This window comes from Carettochelys insculpta, chromosome 6, assembly GCF_033958435.1.
Source record: "Carettochelys insculpta isolate YL-2023 chromosome 6, ASM3395843v1, whole genome shotgun sequence".
NCBI classification, from domain to species: Eukaryota; Metazoa; Chordata; order Testudines; family Carettochelyidae; genus Carettochelys; species Carettochelys insculpta.
Genome location: NC_134142.1, coordinates 71,415,652 through 71,434,243, shown reverse-complemented (window position 1 = coordinate 71,434,243; position 18,592 = coordinate 71,415,652). Strand labels below are relative to the sequence as shown.

General features: G+C 43.8%; 1 protein-coding gene across 4 annotated transcripts in view; it reads left to right on the top strand.

Moving 5' to 3' along the window:
• FUT8 (fucosyltransferase 8) overlaps positions 1-18,592 on the top strand; it is a 228,983-nt gene that overhangs the window by 151,612 nt on the left and 58,779 nt on the right. The gene's annotated exons all lie outside the window — the stretch shown is intronic.

Genomic DNA, 18,592 nt, shown 5'->3' with positions numbered 1-18,592 from the left:
ATCACCAGGGATTTTTTATGCAGAATTGTTACAAACCCAGACCACAATCCTTGACTAGCATATGAAGTTATGCTGGGTGTCAGATTAGGATCCCATCTTTGTGAGTTAATAGCAATGGCAGTAAGGAGGGGCAAGAACTAAAGTATATAGTCATACTGAAAGAAGTACAAAAAAGGTGTATAATATGTATTCATATACCAACCAAAGCAATAGTAAAACATTCCATTCTTACTATGAATCAAAATGACTCTTTAAAACAGTAATAGGTGTCCATATAGAAAGACAGTGTGTGTATTTGTACTATTTAGGGCAGTAAATTCATTAGTTGTTTTATTGAATCATACGTTTGCCTTTCTGCAACTTTGGGACTTTGTCTTTCAGTAATTATAGTCTCACACGTATATACAGAAAATGGGGTGGAGGTGTGTGAAATGACTTTTTCTATTAGAACATCACTGTTACACTATAACGTAAGTGTACAGGAAAACTCCAAAATAACTCTAGTTTACATTTTGGACATTTCTGAAAATATTTGTATAAATGTATAGTCCCACATTAGTATGAAAGAGCCTGTTGCAGATGAGTGCAACCATGCCCACCTTTTCCTCAGTCTGTGGTATGTTTTGGCAGGAATTTTAATATCTAACTGCTTGTTGTTTAAGTGTCATTTATGTGAAAGATTGTGTTTCCAAAAATATTTAATAGCTTTTAGATAATCTGTCTCTGTTAGATATAGTAAATGTTATTTTTAGAGTCTGTTGTCCGATCATGGAAGCACTGTTGTCTTGTAAATGCATATGAGTTTGGAAATATTGGCATAAATGCATGAGGGATTCATTTTGGAATCCCTGAAGAGCCGGGTTTGGGGAGCCCAGCTGGGGTATGAATCCTGCTGGGAGCCACACAGAAGCAGAGAAACTGGCCAGGGTGTGGAGATAAGCAGCCCCACAGGAACAGGAAATCTGGCAGGGCTGGGCACCCTAGGAGAAGTGGCACGCCCCCCAGCCCCTGGCAGCCTGAAGGCAGGGAGCCTGCAGCAGACAGGGGAGAAGCCCAGCCAGCAGGCTGGTGGCCCCTCCACCCCCAACAGCCTGGAGGCCTGACCTCCCTGTGTCTGGCAACTCACCTCATTCAGGACTGCTCAAGTCCTGAGGGTGCTGGACAAGGGAGGTACAACCTGTGTTCAAATATTATGTCTGGGATTTATAGTTATGTGGATGGACCAAGCTGTTTTGCTTAGTAGAGTGTCAAATTTGGAAGACCAAATTATCTTTGGATTTGTTGCCCATCCAAATATATTTTTATAAACAAATTTGGAGTTTTATCAAATAGAATTGTGAAAGAGAGTAGAAGCACGTAAAGATAGCTAGTATAAGTAACAAGGTCCTTGTTAATGGCATTGAGAAAATAATAGGTTTAAGATATTCCAGTTAGTCATTTTTTATTAAAATGAATAGCAAAAAGGGGCATTATTTAATTTAAATAGCTCCAGATAACTGTTGGTGTTGCTTCTATAGTTTAGAAGGGAATACCATAAAAATAAACACAAAAAGTAAGGTGTCTTCTGCACATAATGCTATCCATAGATCCGTACATCTGTTACTTGGTAATATGGTTGCTGGACCATAGATTCCATAGTAAGAATAAACAATATGAGAGAGAACAACAGTCCTGCATTTTACCACATCCCAGGGCAAAGTTTTTAGTTTCATTAGCATTGTAGCCGGTTCAGGCTCCTGGAAGGGCTCCTTCCCTTCCAGGTCAGTGAGCGGCCGTCCCACCCTACTGCCACAAATGTCCAACAGCCCCCCAAGTCACTCGTTCGGGGGAGGGTCCCACCTTGCCACAGGTGGGTGAGAGGCAATAATTGAAAGCCCCCTGCCTTACCTCAGGCACGTGCTGGAGGAAATTAGCTCAGCAAGTCAGAGCCTAGCCCTGGGTCCGGGCAACAGCAAACCCACAGTCCTTGGTGGTCCTTGGCCCTAGCTCAGGTTGGGGCTGCAAGCCCACAGCACACAGTCTTTGGCAGACCCCGGCCCCAGCTCAGGGTGGGGCAGCAAGCCCGCAGTCTGTCGGCCCCCGGTCTAGCTCAGGGTGGGACCGCAAGCCCATGAAAGGTCAAGCCTTGGAGCATGGTGGGGCTAGAAATAAGTCTTTTGGTGGCCTCCAGCCTTAGCTCAGGTTGGGGTGGCACACGTCCAAAAAGGGAGCCCACGCCCTGGAGCAAAGCGGGGTTGGCCCAGGCCCTGGTGCAGGGTGGGGCAACAAAGAGTTCAAGAGGCCCAGACATTATCTCAGGGTGGGGCAGCACACAACAGACACTCTGCCTGTGCTGGCAGAGAGGGTGGAGACTGCCACCTGGCAAGTGGGTTGAGGGGGGGGAAGTGGGCCTGCCTACTCCGCTGCGTCCCAGCCCAGGGGCCCTCCTCGCAGCAGCACAGTCTGCTGTACAGGTCAGCAGGGAATCCAGACCACAACACGCTGCCCAAGGACCTTTAGTGGTCTTCTCTATCCCCTGCCCCGCCCTCCCCCAGTACATACCCAAAATCTACCTGATGTCTCAGGGCTCGTGGGGTGTCAGGTCCGGCTGGGGTCCAGGTGGCCCAATCCAGACCTGCATGGCCTCTCAGTCCTGCATCCGCAGCCTGGCTCTGGGTGCAGGCCGAGGCCAGTTGTCCCTCTGCCTCAGGCTGGCTCGTGGTGCAGCCTGCAGTGGATACTCCAGTTGGTCCTCCAGGCTGGGCTGGACTGATCTGCTCTAGGAAGGTTCTGCTGGGGGCCCCAGGGTGTCAGGACCAGCAGGGGCCCAGGCAGCCCAAGCCAGGCCTTGGCCTCACTCAGCCAGTCCTCCACCTCCCAGGCGGGGAGTCCATAGCTGTCCCCTGGAGGCTGGCCCCCAGCAGAGTCCTTAGGCTACCAGGCAGGAGGCACAGAACCATCCTCTGGCCCCTCTGAAGGCTCACCATCATCTGAGTCTGCAGCCTGGTCTTTTACAGGCCTGGCCCCACCTCCTAACTTCCAGTCAGATGACTGGGAGGGGCCAGACTCTACATAAAATGGCTGCCAGAAGGCATTTCCCCCCACCTTTCAGGTAGCGGGATGGCCATCCTGCCCCACTACAAGCATTAATGAAGATATCTGGCATGTTAATCATATCCAAGTAGAGAATTTTGGTCCAGGTACCTTCTGCTCAAGGACAGAAAAAATGGTTTGATATTTTTTGTTATCTATTTTAAAGCAGCTCTAGAGACTCACGAAAGGATTGTGGACTCACTAATCCTAGTCACTGTTTTTAATATTCTTTGACATATATCATTATCCTTTTGAAAATATATATTAGTGGGAGTGATAGATAAAACTATTTTTGATTACATTTGAAGCTTAGCTGGATACATTGCTAGATCAGTGATCTCTCTTTGAGCTAATATCCATTTTGCTTCAGAAAATACTAGTTAACAGAATTAAGAACTGCAACATTGAAATAAATGTATCTTCTTACTATTGCCAAGATTTCAGATTTTCCCAAGATGATTTTTTTTTCTCAAGAAATTCAGTAATTTGGTCAGTCTAGGACATTTTTGACCTGTTATTTTTTGGAAACAACAGGTACTTTTAGTTTCTGAAATAAGAGGTTTAGATCTAGTCAGGACTTTTAAAAGATTTTCTCATGCACGGCCAACCCATTTTTCTTTCCTAACTCTTTGGCTGAACTACTTATACTGACATTCATAGAGTAAGTTCACTGGTGAGACATTTGTGCTTGCAGCTGTGCCACCTGTATAAATTTATAAACTGTATCACAAGACCACTGTTCTACCAGCATGTGACAGAACCAGGTCACAGTATCTCTTTTTCCCATGTTTGTAGGGCAAATCTTAGGATTCTGCATTTGCACGTATTCGTTTCTTGTTGTTCTCTCTCCACTCCACTCTCACTCCTCTCAGTACTGTGTTATAGGAAGTCCCTGAACCAACCTCTAAATTCAAAGATTACAGATACCTGAGGTCTTCTAAAAGTGAGGATTTCCTGAGCAGACACGTTTCAGCAGGTTTTCTTTCATAAGGAGAACCTCCAGGCACTTCTCACATTAGAGAATCATCATCCAGAAACTTTGAACAACCAGGTCACCCTCACATTTTGTGTCTTCAAATCTGTGAAATCATGGAACAGAACAAGATACTATTCCCTTCTTCAGAAAATACAGTTGAGTTATTTTAGGATGATAAGATTTAAAAGTTATTTACTGGGCTTATGACGTAATTTGTAAGCTATTACAAGGGAGCAGTTGCATGTCATATTTTACCAATGAGCTGCCTATATGAGTGCTGATGGTTAGAGTAGATCCAGTATTTTTTTCCAGACAAATTTTCTGTTCTGAGACCACTGTTTACAGGCAAGAAAAAAACTGTCTGTTCTACAAGTGTTCAAAGTCACTGCTCCCATGCATGCTAATTATTTGCTTTGTAGTTTTTCTTAGATTTATTTCTAAATTGATTCTATTTTAGGCAGAGTCCACAAATTGCAGGACTTCCTCAGTAGTCAGTGGTAAACAGTTGCCCAGGTTTTTCAAAACCCAAAGCAGGGGTAACTTCACAATTTCTTATGAGGGAGTGTCAGGTATGAATCAATGGGAGCAAAGCTCATCCATCTTATAAATAATTGGCGCAAGCAAAAGTGCTTTCGCCTCAAACTACTTTTTCATTAGAGATCTCAAGTGTGTGTGCATGCACACATATATACTATCAAAGCAGTGTTTAGAACATTTCAAAACATTTATAGTTATCCCAAAAGACTGAAATGGTTCTGAGGGATCAGCAGCCAGGCTTCTGAAGGGCTGCTCCTTCCCTCTGACTGCTGCAGAACTTAGGAGTCAATTTGTTGCTCAAAGGAAGCTTTCTTGGACGACAACTGCAAAAAATTTTTTCCCAAGTTTTTGTAGATAGCGTCAAATAAAGCATGTAATATATAGAGGCTCCTATTAGGTCATTATCGTAACCCCCTGTTGGATCGCCAGTTCTTATAATTTCAGAAAAACAACTTATTTTTTATTAAAACAAAGCAGCAGCAATGTAGCGCTTTAAAGACTAACAAAATGATTAATTTGGTGATGAGCTTTCATGGGACAGACCCATTTCATCAGATAAATTTCATTTCCAATACAGACTGACATTTATAACTACAGAGTACTTATAAGTATTAACATTTGTAATCATAACAATATGCTAAGGGCACTGAAAATCAGTTGCTACTTACTTGTTTCCCCACTTATGATTTATTAACTTTTGTTTCTCTTCTCCCATTCTGATTAGCAAACGCAAGCATGTATCCCCAGGGCCTTAACTCTCAGGGCTTAAGGTTTTCCTAGCTACATGATTTTTGGGTTTCAGAGGGCAGTGGATGAACTACAATACTGTCAAGTTCTGGGGTACTTGCAGGAATATCAATTCTGGGGGAACAAAACAATCTCCATAACATCAGTACAAACTTCACTGTAAGAGGTATGAACTGAGTATGTAGTTGCTATTTGACTTCTGTAGACATTTTGGAGAGAAGTTTGACTAGTCATATTTTATAACCTTTGCAGGTAGTTGCCCTGGTTGGTAGTTAAGTTGGTTAGGCAGGCTTTGTTCTGGAGAATTTGCCTGTTCAGAAGTTCAGCATCAAGCTTATGCCAATTTAGGTGTAAATAGGATTAAAATGGTACCTAGGCCTTGTGCATGTGTACTCTGCACAGGAGTAGAGTTTTACATGTCTTTGTTCCTACTGTTCCTCCCATGGAAGAGGTTTTCTACTATTTTTCTTCCTGAAAGCTACCTATCATCTTGGTGACTTGAATGAGGTTGACTTGTATCTTTTTTTACTTTGCCAGAGTGAGAAGTTAAAAAAAAAAAAAAAAAAGGGGGGAAATTTAAAAGTAAAAAAACTTTGCTGTATAAAAGAGCAGGGAGCAGCACCTACTTTTGCAGCAACAACAAAACACGTATTTGTAGATTAGGAAATTAGTTTGTGTCTACTGTAGACAATACAGAAAAATTTTGAATCTCTGTTCCCAGTTTTATGAATGCCTAAGCAATAACATCAGCTTGATGAAGAGCAGTCTCTGCAAACTCAGGCAAGGAGGAGAAGAAACATGCCATGTTGGAGAAGATCCAAAGTCAACTGAGTTCAGTATTTTGTCTCCAGCAGCGGCCAGTACTAGTTGCTTCAGAGGAAGAGTTAAGAAACCAATCAATAAGCAGTCATGAGGTTTTTTGTGTTTTTTGTTTTTAAATGCTATTGTAATTGAATATTATTTAAGCCCATACAAATGTCTAATGTTGTTTGAATCCTGCTAAGCCTTTGTCATCTGTGATACTAGAGGGCTGGAGCACATGACAGGAGAGGCTGAGGGATCTGGGCTTATTTAGCTCGTAGAAGAGAAGAGTGAGGGGCAATTTGATAGCAGCCTTTAACTTCCTGAAGGGAGTTCTGAAGAGGCTGAAAAGAGGTTGTTCTCAGTAGTGACAGATAGCAGAACAAGGACCAATGGTCTAAAGGAACAGAGGGAAAGGTATAGGTTGGCTATTAGGAAAAACTATTTCACCAGGAGGGTGGTGAAGCACTAGAATGTGTTATCTAGAGAGGTGGTGGAATCTCCCTCCTGAGAGGTTTTCGACTCCCAGCTTGACAAAGTCCTGGCTGGGATGGTTTAGTTAGGGTTGATCCTGTTTTAGGCAGGGACCTGGACACTATGACCTCCTGAGGTTCCTTCCAGCTCTAATATTCTATGATTCTATTCTGTGACAATGAATGCAAGGGGCCTAATTGTGCATGATGTGAAATCATTCCCTTTTATGAGTTTTGAATTTCCTATCTTCTAACTCCATTATGCATTCCATGGTTCTTGTGTCATGAAACAAGGTGTTTTACCCTCTCAGTATTATTCAGTATTTTATTTGCTTTTCTGTCACGTTGCCTCTAATTTACATAGGGTAAATAGTGCCAGTCTTTCCAAGATGGTAGAGGGAAGAAAAGTGGGAAGATAGAAACCAGCTGGAAGCTTTAATATAGCCAAGTTCTTCACTGGTTTTTCCATAATGGTTACTCCGTACCCGACAGAAATCTGACCTGACAATGTTGTTACCCCTCTTCTATTAGCGAGTTGGGTTCTGTTGAAATCAGACTGTAGTATCCAGCAGCAGTTTAAGATACATTGGTTAAACTAGGGAAGACAAACAAAAAACAAGTTTCTGCTGCATCAGTGCCACAAAGATAATGTTTTGTTGATTTTATTTTTAATTTTAATGTCAAAAAGTGCTGTTTTAAATTATGTGTTTGGGAATCCATTCTCCTTGCTTTCTGCTCTTACCTTGCCATTGCCTAATCTTTTATTCACCTTTCTTTTTTTCTTTTTTTTCCTGTCTGAATATCTAATGAAATTCACTCAGTCCATAATGGAAGTGATCTATTGCCAGTGAAAACAGAAAAATTCTCGTAGACTTCACAGAACTTTGGATCAGGCCTCTGTGAACTGTTAAGAAGGTGAAATCCATGCCCACTTGGATTGGGTCTGTAGTGCCAGTCCTTCTGTAGCTGCTACAAAATATTTACATGGTATATTGTAGTCACATAACAGCAACAAAGGGTCCTGTGGCACCTTATAGACTAACAGAAAAGTTTTGAGCATGAGCTTTCGTGAGCACAGACTCACTTCATCAGATGCATCTGAGCATATAAGGTGCCACAGGACCCTTTGTTGCTGTTACAGATCCAGACTAACATGGCTACCACTCCGATACTTGTAGTATCGTAAGAGTTTGCAGGATCAGGACTTGGGAAATTAATTTACACAGGAATTAGTGGGTTAGTTGCTTTGCCTTAAATATTTGTCAATATACAGAAAAACCTCACTTGTGAGTGTTAGTTGCATTAGTGTATTACAGCCACGTAAGAAGATTTCTTAAAAGCTTGCAATATAAGTTGACAACATCCAGGTAATAGACATGTAAGTGGGTAAACAAAAGGATGAAGCTATGACTATATTTTTTTAAAAAGAATCTTTATTTGCATTTTTTTTACTGTCTGAAATCTTGGGGCATAACACTGTAAGAATAACATTAGTATAAACTGGGTATGGTATTGTACTTTTTGGTTCATAAGCATACACTCTGATTTTTGGCATAACTAATTCAGTTGATAATATTTTCATTTTTAACTTAGGAAATATGTGTGTGCTGGCTCTTTGACCAATTGTGTTCATTAAGAAAAGAAACTCCACATGTTTTAGGAGTCCTTGTCTTTTCAGTTTTCTGATGTCATACCCCATTTAATCTAAAACATTTAAAACAAAAAACAATACAAAAAAAAACAGATATGAAGCATTTGCATAAGATTGCTTCTGAAAGCTGCAATTTAAATCTACCACTTATTCCCTGTGGGACAGCTGGCATTGGCTGCTGTTAGAAGAGAAGATAAACGGTCTAGATGAACATTTGGTTTGACCCAGTATGTTTTCTGGACTTCAACCAGTTCTCGCTCAAGGTAGCACTTTTCATTCCCCAGTGCTAGCCAGAGGTGGGAGGTAGTCAGTAGTGGGTCAGCTTATCAGGAGCTGAGATGATGCAGCCAGAGCGAGGTAGGGGAGCACAAGGCTGTAGCTGCTAGGAACAACAGGGTAGAGGGCCAGCCCCTCCTTGAGGAGCAGGCATAAGGCTCGTAGGTGAAGGCAGAGGTGAGGATGGGCTCTACAAGGAGTCACCTCTTGCTTTATAAACAACAAGAAGGTGCTTACTTATAAGGTGCCACAGGGCTTCTTGTTGGTTTTTGAAGTTACAGACTAACACAGCTACCTCTCTGACTCTTGTTTTATGGCCTCTCACAGCTCTCTCATTCCCCCTATCCTCCTTCCTGCTCTACTCCACTCCTACCGGGGATCTCCAATGCCCTGATTCCAGAATTTCTATTTTTTAGAACCCAACCAGTGCTGCTGATTTCTGTTATTCTGGGTGGTGGCAGACAAAAGTGTCAATGCCATTATATGGCAGTGTTTCTTGTGATGAAAATGGGAAGGCCCTACCATTCTTGAGACTCGGTCCTATATCTTCTGTTCCTAAAAGCTGATGCCCCAGGTTTTTGGCCAGACACCTGCAGAGGGTAAAAAAAGAAACTCCAATGTCCCAGTAATCCAGCTTTGTTTTTTTTTGTTTTTTTTTAAATCTCTTTCCTCCAAAGTTTCAGGGTGACCACAGCTGGAGATGGGACGTTGGAGGACCAGAGCATTCTCTCTCTCAGATTCTCACATCTGTTCCTTATTTATATGCACAGGGTCTTACTGACAACCAGAATTAGAGTGGGAAGAAATTTTCTCCAGGTCAGGCTGGCAGTGAATTTGGGAGTGGGGGTCACTTTCTTTTGCCACGTGTGGCTTGGAGTCCTTTGCCACGTTTGTCTGTCTGTAACTTAGTTAATCTTTTCACTGCCATTGCACAGACCTTGGATACTGGTAGCCAGTTCAGACCCTCCTATCTTTCACCTGTGGCTCATAGTCCCTTTTGGGCCATGGTATTGGTGGTTTGTGCTACACAGAAGGTCAGGCTTGATTCTAGCATCAAACTCTGACTGTAAAATACGTATCTCATTAATTTTTTCAGGCTCCTTTCTTTCCCATCCCCCATTAAATTACCTTTAACTACAGAGAAAATTACTCCAAGTTCGAGATCAATATGTATCTTCCATTTGACCAGGGCTGCTCTTATCAGCTTGAGTTTGAGTTTCATCAGGCTACCAGTTTCAGTTCCAAGGCTATGGACATGCAATACATCTAGCTAAGTAAGATTGACCTAGCACGGCCAATGCCAAACTCACAACTTTTTAGATTAGATCCTAGCCTAACCTTCTGAGAAGGCAAGAGAACTGAAGAAGATTGTCACAGATGCTCTTATGCTATAATGTTTCCAATTTTGGCTTTAATATGAATCTTCAGTGGATGTTTCATTACCAGTAAATTTGAAGAATGATCTCACTGGTTGCCAAATCTGTGTTCTCATTTTATGCTACTTCAGATTTCGGTATCTGAAGTTTCATTTTCTACTCATTCATCTCCTTTTCCTCTTCCACCCCCTCCCCCACCCAAGTAAAAATTACATGAGATTGAAATTCAGAGTCATGGAGAAAAGTACTATGCCTGTATGCAAAATCACACACACATTCTCTTATTTTGGAAAAAGAAACCCACCAATTTTGAAATTCATATTGGAATATCTTCATTTTTGTCATGAGAAAATAAAAGGCTCTTATACAGGTGTATATCTGAGATTTTCTTATTCCAACTCCCACCCTCGGGGGGGGTGGGAAATCATTTCCCAGGGTTAAAACAACATAAATATGTATTTTAAAAACAAATTTAGCAATAATTTTATATAAACTATGTTCTCCTAAACATTTCTACCCTTCATACAGTATTCTAAAGGACCATGTTGTTACAATTTACAGTAAATGTCACAGAATTATACTGTATTACATTGTGCTTATGCCAGTCACTCTGAGTCCTGTTTAAAGTTTAAAGTTCCCTGTTCAACAACTTTGGTAATCTATATTTATCATTTTAATATTTCTAAAGTCCATTGTGACTCATGCTGTTTTTATAGTAACCTATTGTCAGAAGAATTGTTTATGTATGAAGAGGATTTTTATTTTTAAAACACAGTAGTTGCAGACTTTTTTCTATTTGTGTACACTAACCATGTATGTATATTTCACCAAAGCTAATCAGCATGTTTCTAGAATGAAGGGAGATAGAGTGAATTCTAATAAGCTGTTTGACATTAATCTGTTAATTACAATAAATTAACTACATCTGTCATTCTTCTGACTTGTGCAGTGAATCTTGGGATATTTCCCTTAGCATCTGTGCAGTCAATTAAAATTGTTCTTATGAATTTGACATGGCATGCCTACAAGGGGAATTGGGGTTTTCTAGCTCTGATATGTCACAAGAATAGAAATTATTATACTGTGCATTTCTGCCAAATACTGTGGTGATCTCATACCCAACTACAGTTTAACTTTTCTGTCTACATCTTTCACAAACTTCCTTATATTATCATCCTATGTACAATTTCTCTAAATAAGTGGAAGAGAAAAGACTTCTTTGCGTAAATTGTTTTTCATTTTGTTTTACATTGTATACTGATATATTGTGACTGTCCATGAGAATATAATTCAGAGCTATAGTAGGCAATTAGTTATCATCTACTATATATTTGAGAGAGTCTGTCTCTTTGTTCATTCAGGAGCTCCTCCTAAACTGTAAGATTTAGGACCATCAGATTCAGTACACAGCTTCCTCTTATCATAACTTAAAAGCAAGGTAACTCTTGGGTTGTGCCAGGAAAATGGGATGTGCCCAAAACTGGATTGCATCTCATACAATGGAAAGGAAAGGCTCTACTATATAATGACCACATGGGGGCAGCAGGGAATATGGGATGGAAAACAGGAATAGTTATACAGTAGTTCCTCAAAATGTGCAATTTAGAGTTGCACTTAACTTGCATTAATATGAGTTAAGTGCAACTCAGAATCCCGCTCCCCCTGGCCCTGGCTCAGCACTCCTAGCCCCACGTGGCCCTGGTTCAAACACCACTCCTGGCACAGCCCCAGTTCCACCCTACCCCACACCCCCATGCGGCCCTGGTTCAGACACCTCCCGCCTCGGTTCAACCCCCTGTGACTCCTGCTCACCTTCCCACTCTGCCCCAGCTCACCCCCTCCTGTGCCCAACTCCAGCTCAAGCCCCCACAGGGCTGCATGGCCCTGGATCAACTCCACCCCCACTGCATCCCTAACCCACCTCAGGCTTAACCCCCTGCCCCTTCCCATGGCTTAACCTTTTGCAGCTGCCCCCTGCTCCTCCCCCCCACCCAAACTCCAGGACTTACCCTTCAAAAGGAGCTTCAGGTGCTCCTGCTGCTTCCCCAGCTGCAAAACATCTGTTCTGCTAGGAATAAAAACCACCCCTCGACTTAAACATTGAAGTTATGCAAGAGTGTGTGGGAACGCAATCCTCGCATAACTTGAGGGACTGCTGTGCTGTATAATGGTCACATGGGGCAGCAAGAGGAAGCAAAGTAAGAGTTTGGTTGTGCCAGCAAAATGGGAGGTTGGCATGGGATTTCTTCTCATAAATCCATATAGAAAAGTGAGAGAATCACCAAGCTAGTGAAAGGGCTGGCTGAAGGTGTGCACCCTTCCCACAGCCGTGCCCTCTCCACAGGGCAGCCAGCACACTGAACCCCACATCTACATCCTCACCCCAGAGCAATAATTTAAAGAAAAAAGAAATTTAAAGAAAAAAATTGAGTTAAGGACCCAAGCAACAATGGGTAAATCTTCGGTCTGCTATATGTTTTGGAGAGTTTGTCTGCACGCTTGTCTGCTTGATCAAGAATTCTTACTAAATGATAAACTTGATATACATCTTGCTGTTACCATCACTTAAAGCAATGTAAGGATTTGTGCCAGGAAAATGGGATGTCCCGAGAATGGTTTTATGAGAAGAAATCCCGAACAGAAATGAGACAGAATCCCCAAATGAAGTAGCCTTCAGAAATGATGTAACTGAGTGAATCTTGAAAGAGACTGACCCAAGATGAGCCAGAAAAATAGGGTGAACCCAGAATAAGATTACTTCTCAATAAACCTTACAGAAAAGAGATAAAAATATTGAAATTTGGAGTTGGGCTCTGTTTTGGCACAGCTAAAACAATTCTTAAGTTTTAAAATTTACAGGTTGAACCTCTCTAGTCTGACAGTTTCTGGTCTGGCAACATCTGGGGTCTGGCATGATTTTAGTTAGTCAGATGTCCACTTTTCCCGCAGTCCTATCAAGTTGGTTTCACAGAATCATAGGGCTGGAAGGGACCTTAGGAGGTCATGTAGTCCAGCCCCCTGCTTCAAGCAGGATCAACCCCTACTAAGTCATCCCAGCCAGGACCTTGTCCAGCCGGGACTTAAAAACCTCAAGGGATGGAGAATCCACCACCTCTCTAGGCAACACATTCCAATGCTTCACCACCTGCCTGGTGAAGTAGTTTTTCCTAATATCTAACCTACACCTTTCCCTCTTCAACTTCTGACCATTACTCCTTGTTCTACAATCTGACACCACTGATAACACTTTCTCACCCTCCTTTTTAGAGCTCCCCTTCAGGAAGTTGAAGGCTGCTATTAAATCACCTCTAAGTCTTCTCTTCTGTAAGCTAAACAAGCTCAAATCCCTCAGCCTATTCTCATAGGCCTTGTGCTCCAGACCCTTAATCATTTTTGTTGCCCTTCACTGAACCTGCTCCAGCAAATCCACATCCTTTTTATACTGGGGGACCCAAAACTGGACACACTATTCCAGATGTGGCCTCACCAGTGCCGAATAAAGAGGAGTAACTACTTCTCTAGATCTGCTCGAAATGCTCCTCCTAATGCACCCCAGTATGCTGTTAGCTTTCTTGGCTACAAGGGCACACTGTTTACTCATATCCAGCTTTTCATTCACCATAACCCCTAGGTCCCTTTCCATCGTACTGCTGCTGAGCCAGTCAGTCCCCAGCCTGTAACAATGTTTGGGATTCTTCCACCCCAGGTGCAGGACTCTACGCTTCTCCTTATTGAACTGCATCAGATTTCTTTTGGCCCAGTCCTCCAATTTATCCAGGTCCTTCTGGATTCTCCCTCTACCCTCCAACGTATCTACCTCTCCTCCTAGTTTTGTTTACAGCCACCAATCCTGTCTCTCAGTGTTGTGTGCAGTACGTTACCCCTAATCTCTTCTCAGAGGCCAGTAAGCAGTGGAAGTGTTGATAATACTGCTAAACAATAGACCTCCTGTACTCCAGCAAATACTCTTGTTCACCACTGGTCAGTTCCTGCAGGTGCCTGACTAGAGAGGTTCATCCTTTAGCTATTTCTTACTTCCATCAACTAGAAACCTAGACTGCAAGTTCTATCTTGCATTTCTGAAATTTTTTTTCTGATACTTTCACATTTTTATCTGTATGTGTTCTTGGCTTTCTTTTCAAGTTTAATGTGTGAAACGTATCATAGAATCCTAGGGCTGAAAAGGACCTTAGAAGGTGATCGAGTCCAGCCCCCTGCCTAAAGCAGAATCAGCCCCAACTAAATCATCCCAGCCAGGACTTTGTCAAGCTGAGACTTAAAAAACCTCTAGGTTTGGAGTTTCCACCTTCTCTCTAGATAATGCATTCCAGTGCTTCACCACTTTCCTGGAGAAATAGTTTTTACTAATATCCAAGCTACACGTCCCCCTCTGTAACCTGAGACCATTGCTCCTTGTTCTGCCATCCATCACTACTGAGAACAGACTCTCCATCCTCTTCAGAGCCCTCCTTCAGGAAGTTGAAAGCTGCTATCAAATCACCCCTCACTTTTCTCTTCTGCAAACTAAATAAGCCCAAATCCCTCAGCCTTTCCTCACAGGTCATGAGCTACAGCCCCCTAATAATTTTCGGTACCCTCCACTGGACCCTCTCCAATGCATCCACATCCTTTCTATACTGGCAGGCCCAGAACTGTATGCAGTACTCCACATGTGACCTCAGCAGCCCCAAATAGAGGGGAGTAATAACTTCTCTAGATCTGCTGGAAATGCTCCTCCTAATGCACCCCAATATGCCGTTAGCCTTGGGTACAAGGTCACACTGTTGACTCATATCCAGCCTCTCATTCACTGTTATCCTCAGGCCCTTCTCTGCTACACTGCTGTTTAGCCAGCCTGTAACAATTCTTGGGATTTTTCTGTCCTGAGTGCAGGACTCTGCCCTAGTCTTTGTTGAATCTCATCAGATTACAAACATTTCTTTGCAGAATATTCATTAATGTATTTTTAAAAATAAGAGTTTAAAATATTTAAGTTTGCGTGAGTTTCGTTGGTGCCTGTTTCAGCATAAATCATGAAGAACCCAAACAGTTGCATACTTTTATTTACTAAAGTAAACTCTTTTATCCAGTATTTGAGCAACTGTAATGCTCAATAACCGGCATAACTCACAAGCCCCATCCATGATACCACTTCACTTCTTACTCTGAGTACTCGGAGAGCAGAACTGAGTGCACAAACTGGCCCACTCAGCTGTCACCATGGCCGTGCCTACACTAGCCCCAAACTTCGAAATGGCCACGCAAATGGCCATTTCGAAGTTTACTAATGAAGCGCTGAAATGCATATTCAGTGCTTCATTAGCATGCGGGCGGCCGCGGCACTTCGAAATTGACGCGCCTCGCCGCCGCACGGCTTGTCCCCACAGGGCTCCTTTTCGAAACTACCCCGCCTACTTCGAAGTCCCCTTATTCCCATCATTCCCATGAGCTCATGGGAATAAGGGGACTTCGAAGTAGGCGGGGTACTTTCGAAAAGGAGCCCTGTGAGGACAAGCCACGCGGCGGCGAGGCGCGTCAATTTCGAAGTGCCGCGGCCGACCGTATGCTAATGAAGCGCTGAATATGCATTTCAGCGCTTCATTAGTAAACTTCGAAATGGCCATTTGCGTGGCCATTTCGAAGTTTGAGGCTAGTGTAGACGTAGCCCACGTGTCCCTCTGTGATACGTGAGTGTGCAGCCAGCAGGCTCCTCCTCTCTCCCACCCGGTGTCTGCTGCCCAGAGCAGCTCCCTGTGAGGTGCAGTGAGCCCCCATCATCATCTTCAGGTGGCTCCACACTGTTCAAGAGACCCTTGAAGAATTCCAGAGGGATTTCAGCAACTTGCACCCCAGCATCAATCTCAGCCTTGATAATTCCACATGAGAGATCCATTTCCTGGACACCACAGTACAGATCACTGATAGCCAATCAATACCACTTTATACCGGAAACCCACAGACCACTACTCCTACCTACATGCCTCCCAGTTTCCATCCAGAACACATCACATGATCCATCATTTGTAGTCAAACCCTAAGGTACAGCCATATCTGCGCCAATTCTACTAACAGAAAAAACCCTTCAAGATCTCTATCAGGCATTTGTAAAACTTAATCATGCACCAGGAGAAGTGAAGAAACTGGCCCAAGAGACTTAATAACACACCTATAGCCCTCAACTCAAACCCCTCCAGTGCATTATTGACAATCTACATCCTGTACTGGAACATGATCTTTCACTCTCTCAGGCCATAGATGATAGGCCTGTTCTTTCCTACAGACAGCCACCCAACCTCAAGAAAATTTTCACTAGCAGCTGCACACCATACCACAGAAATACTAACCCAGAACCTTTCCTTGCAGCAAAACCCATTGGCCACTCTGCCCACATATTTACGCTAGAGACACCATCACTGGACCTAACCACGTCAGTCACATAATCAGCTGACTCAGCTATACAATGTTTTGCAGTTTTCCTGCTAGTACTAATGTGTAATGTGATGTAGTTTATGTCTTCAAGATAAGATGCTACCTTTTCAACTTTATAGAGTTGAAGAAAAAGAGCTCAGTTCTGAAATTGATTAATCTGTTGACATTTATAGGAGGTGGTTGATGTTACTGGAAGAACCTGCTTTATTTGGCTCAGAACAGGTTTTTGGATCTTCAGAAGACATTTTAAGCTTCATGGACTTGATGTCAGCTTGGTCAGATTTTACTCCCTTAAAATGAGATTAGATGTCTCGGGCACTTTTGGAGTGCCTTTCATGAAGCTTCACATACATCCATAAATTGTTGACATACCTATTTGTTATAAGGGCTGGTACAATGGAGTCATGATACTGATTAGTGGCCTGTAGGTGCTGTCACAATAGAATGTAGTGTTATTTTCCTCTTCAGATCCCAATCAGTTATCTTCAGAATCCTGTGATTCACAATCTTGACAGGATCCTGTTTCTTCTTCGAGTGGTCCCCGTGGGTGCTCCACCGTAGGTGTCGGGCTTGCCCCGGTGCCGCAGCTCGGAATTTTTCAGCAGTCTCCGTCGGGTCGCGCATGCGCCGATGCGCGTCGGTCCTTCGCGCGCTTACGGTCACGTGCACGATCCGGTCCCTGCCAGTTCCTTCTCAACTGCCAACGGCTGCAGATGGAATCCTCTCCGGCTCCAACGCCTGAGACAGATAAACTTTATTTTACTTGTTGCTATAGTTATAATTATAGTTAATAGTTATCTGGTTATTATAGTTTTACAGTGTACATAGTTTTAAAGGAAGGGGAGTGAGAAAAAGGACTTAGCGGCCGCCTTCGGGCGGGCCTGCTATTTGAAACCCCTTCAACGTTGCTTATCTAACTGTTAACTGTTCTTGATTGCTGCCTTAATAGACTGCTAAGTGCCCTGTTAGTACTAAGATCTTAAAGACTTAAAATCAAACAATGTCTTCACCGGGTTTTAAAAAGTGTGAAGCGTGCCGGGAGGCCATGCCTGCTTCGGACGGGCACAGTAAATGCATTCAGTGCCTTGGGGAAGCCCATGTCCCCCAGAAGTGTCCTTATTGCTCTAAGTTAACAACTAGCGCTCGAAAGGACAGAGAGATGAGGCTCAAAATGTTTCCTTTAGATAAGGCCCTTCAGCCCGCGACATCGGAAAAGCCCCATGAGGAGGGCTCGTCAGTCTCGCACAAGAGGAAGGCGGCTTCTCTAACCTCCTCTGTGCACAAGAAGAGGAAAACTTCACCAGCTCGATCCCTGCCAGTTACCTCTCTGAGCGGGACGAGCGGAGCACGGGGCCTGGGCTCGCTGGCCTCTTCTGTTGGGAAGGCTGCAGCGCATGTGCCCGTACAGGGGCCTCCGGCTCCTAAGGAAGCAGCACCGAAGGCCATGCAGGCACCCGAAAGATCGGCATCGGCTGCCGTGGCACCGAGCCACACAGCTCCGACGGCACCGGAGCGAGAACACCTGGCATGGAGTCCAGCGGTGCCAGACGAGTCTCCCCGCTGAGGACAATGGCACCGACCGCGGCACCGGGGGCAATGGAACCCAGCACGGCACCAACTACGGTGCCGAGCCCTCTGGCACCGATCAGACTTCCTGCGGCACCCGAGAGGGGGAAAGCAAAAGCAAAGACCCGGCACTGCAGCCCATCCCCTGAGGTTATTGCGCTGCCATTATCACTGCGATCTCCCCCGGAGATTCAATAGGCAACAACCCCATCTGCCTGCCGCAGGCTCCCATCTCCTTTTCTTCAATAGCCATCTCCTGGATATGGACATTTTTCCCCAACTTCAAGCAGGGACCCCTATGAATACTATCGCAGGGGATCCCCACCCATGTCAGTATCATCTCGAGAGTCACGTCATTCTGCTCATCGTCCCTACGTTTTCAGGTCCTGGTCCAGGTCCCCATCACTGGGACCTTGCCCTTGTTGTTATGGTCGTCATCACTATACAGGGCATCGACAGAGAAGTTCTGCGTCTCGACGTAGATCCCTGTCAACGCCTCGCCAGTATCTCAGTGCACAGCTTCAACCTGGGGGAACACCACAAGTTTCCCAATCTGAGACTGGTTCAAAGGATTTGGAACCCCATCTGGAAACTTCAAAGTACAACCATATGAACATAGTCAGGAGCCCGAGGACTTAGAGCAGTGGTATCACAGCAATGCCTCCTCGTCCTCCCCAGATGAAGCTGT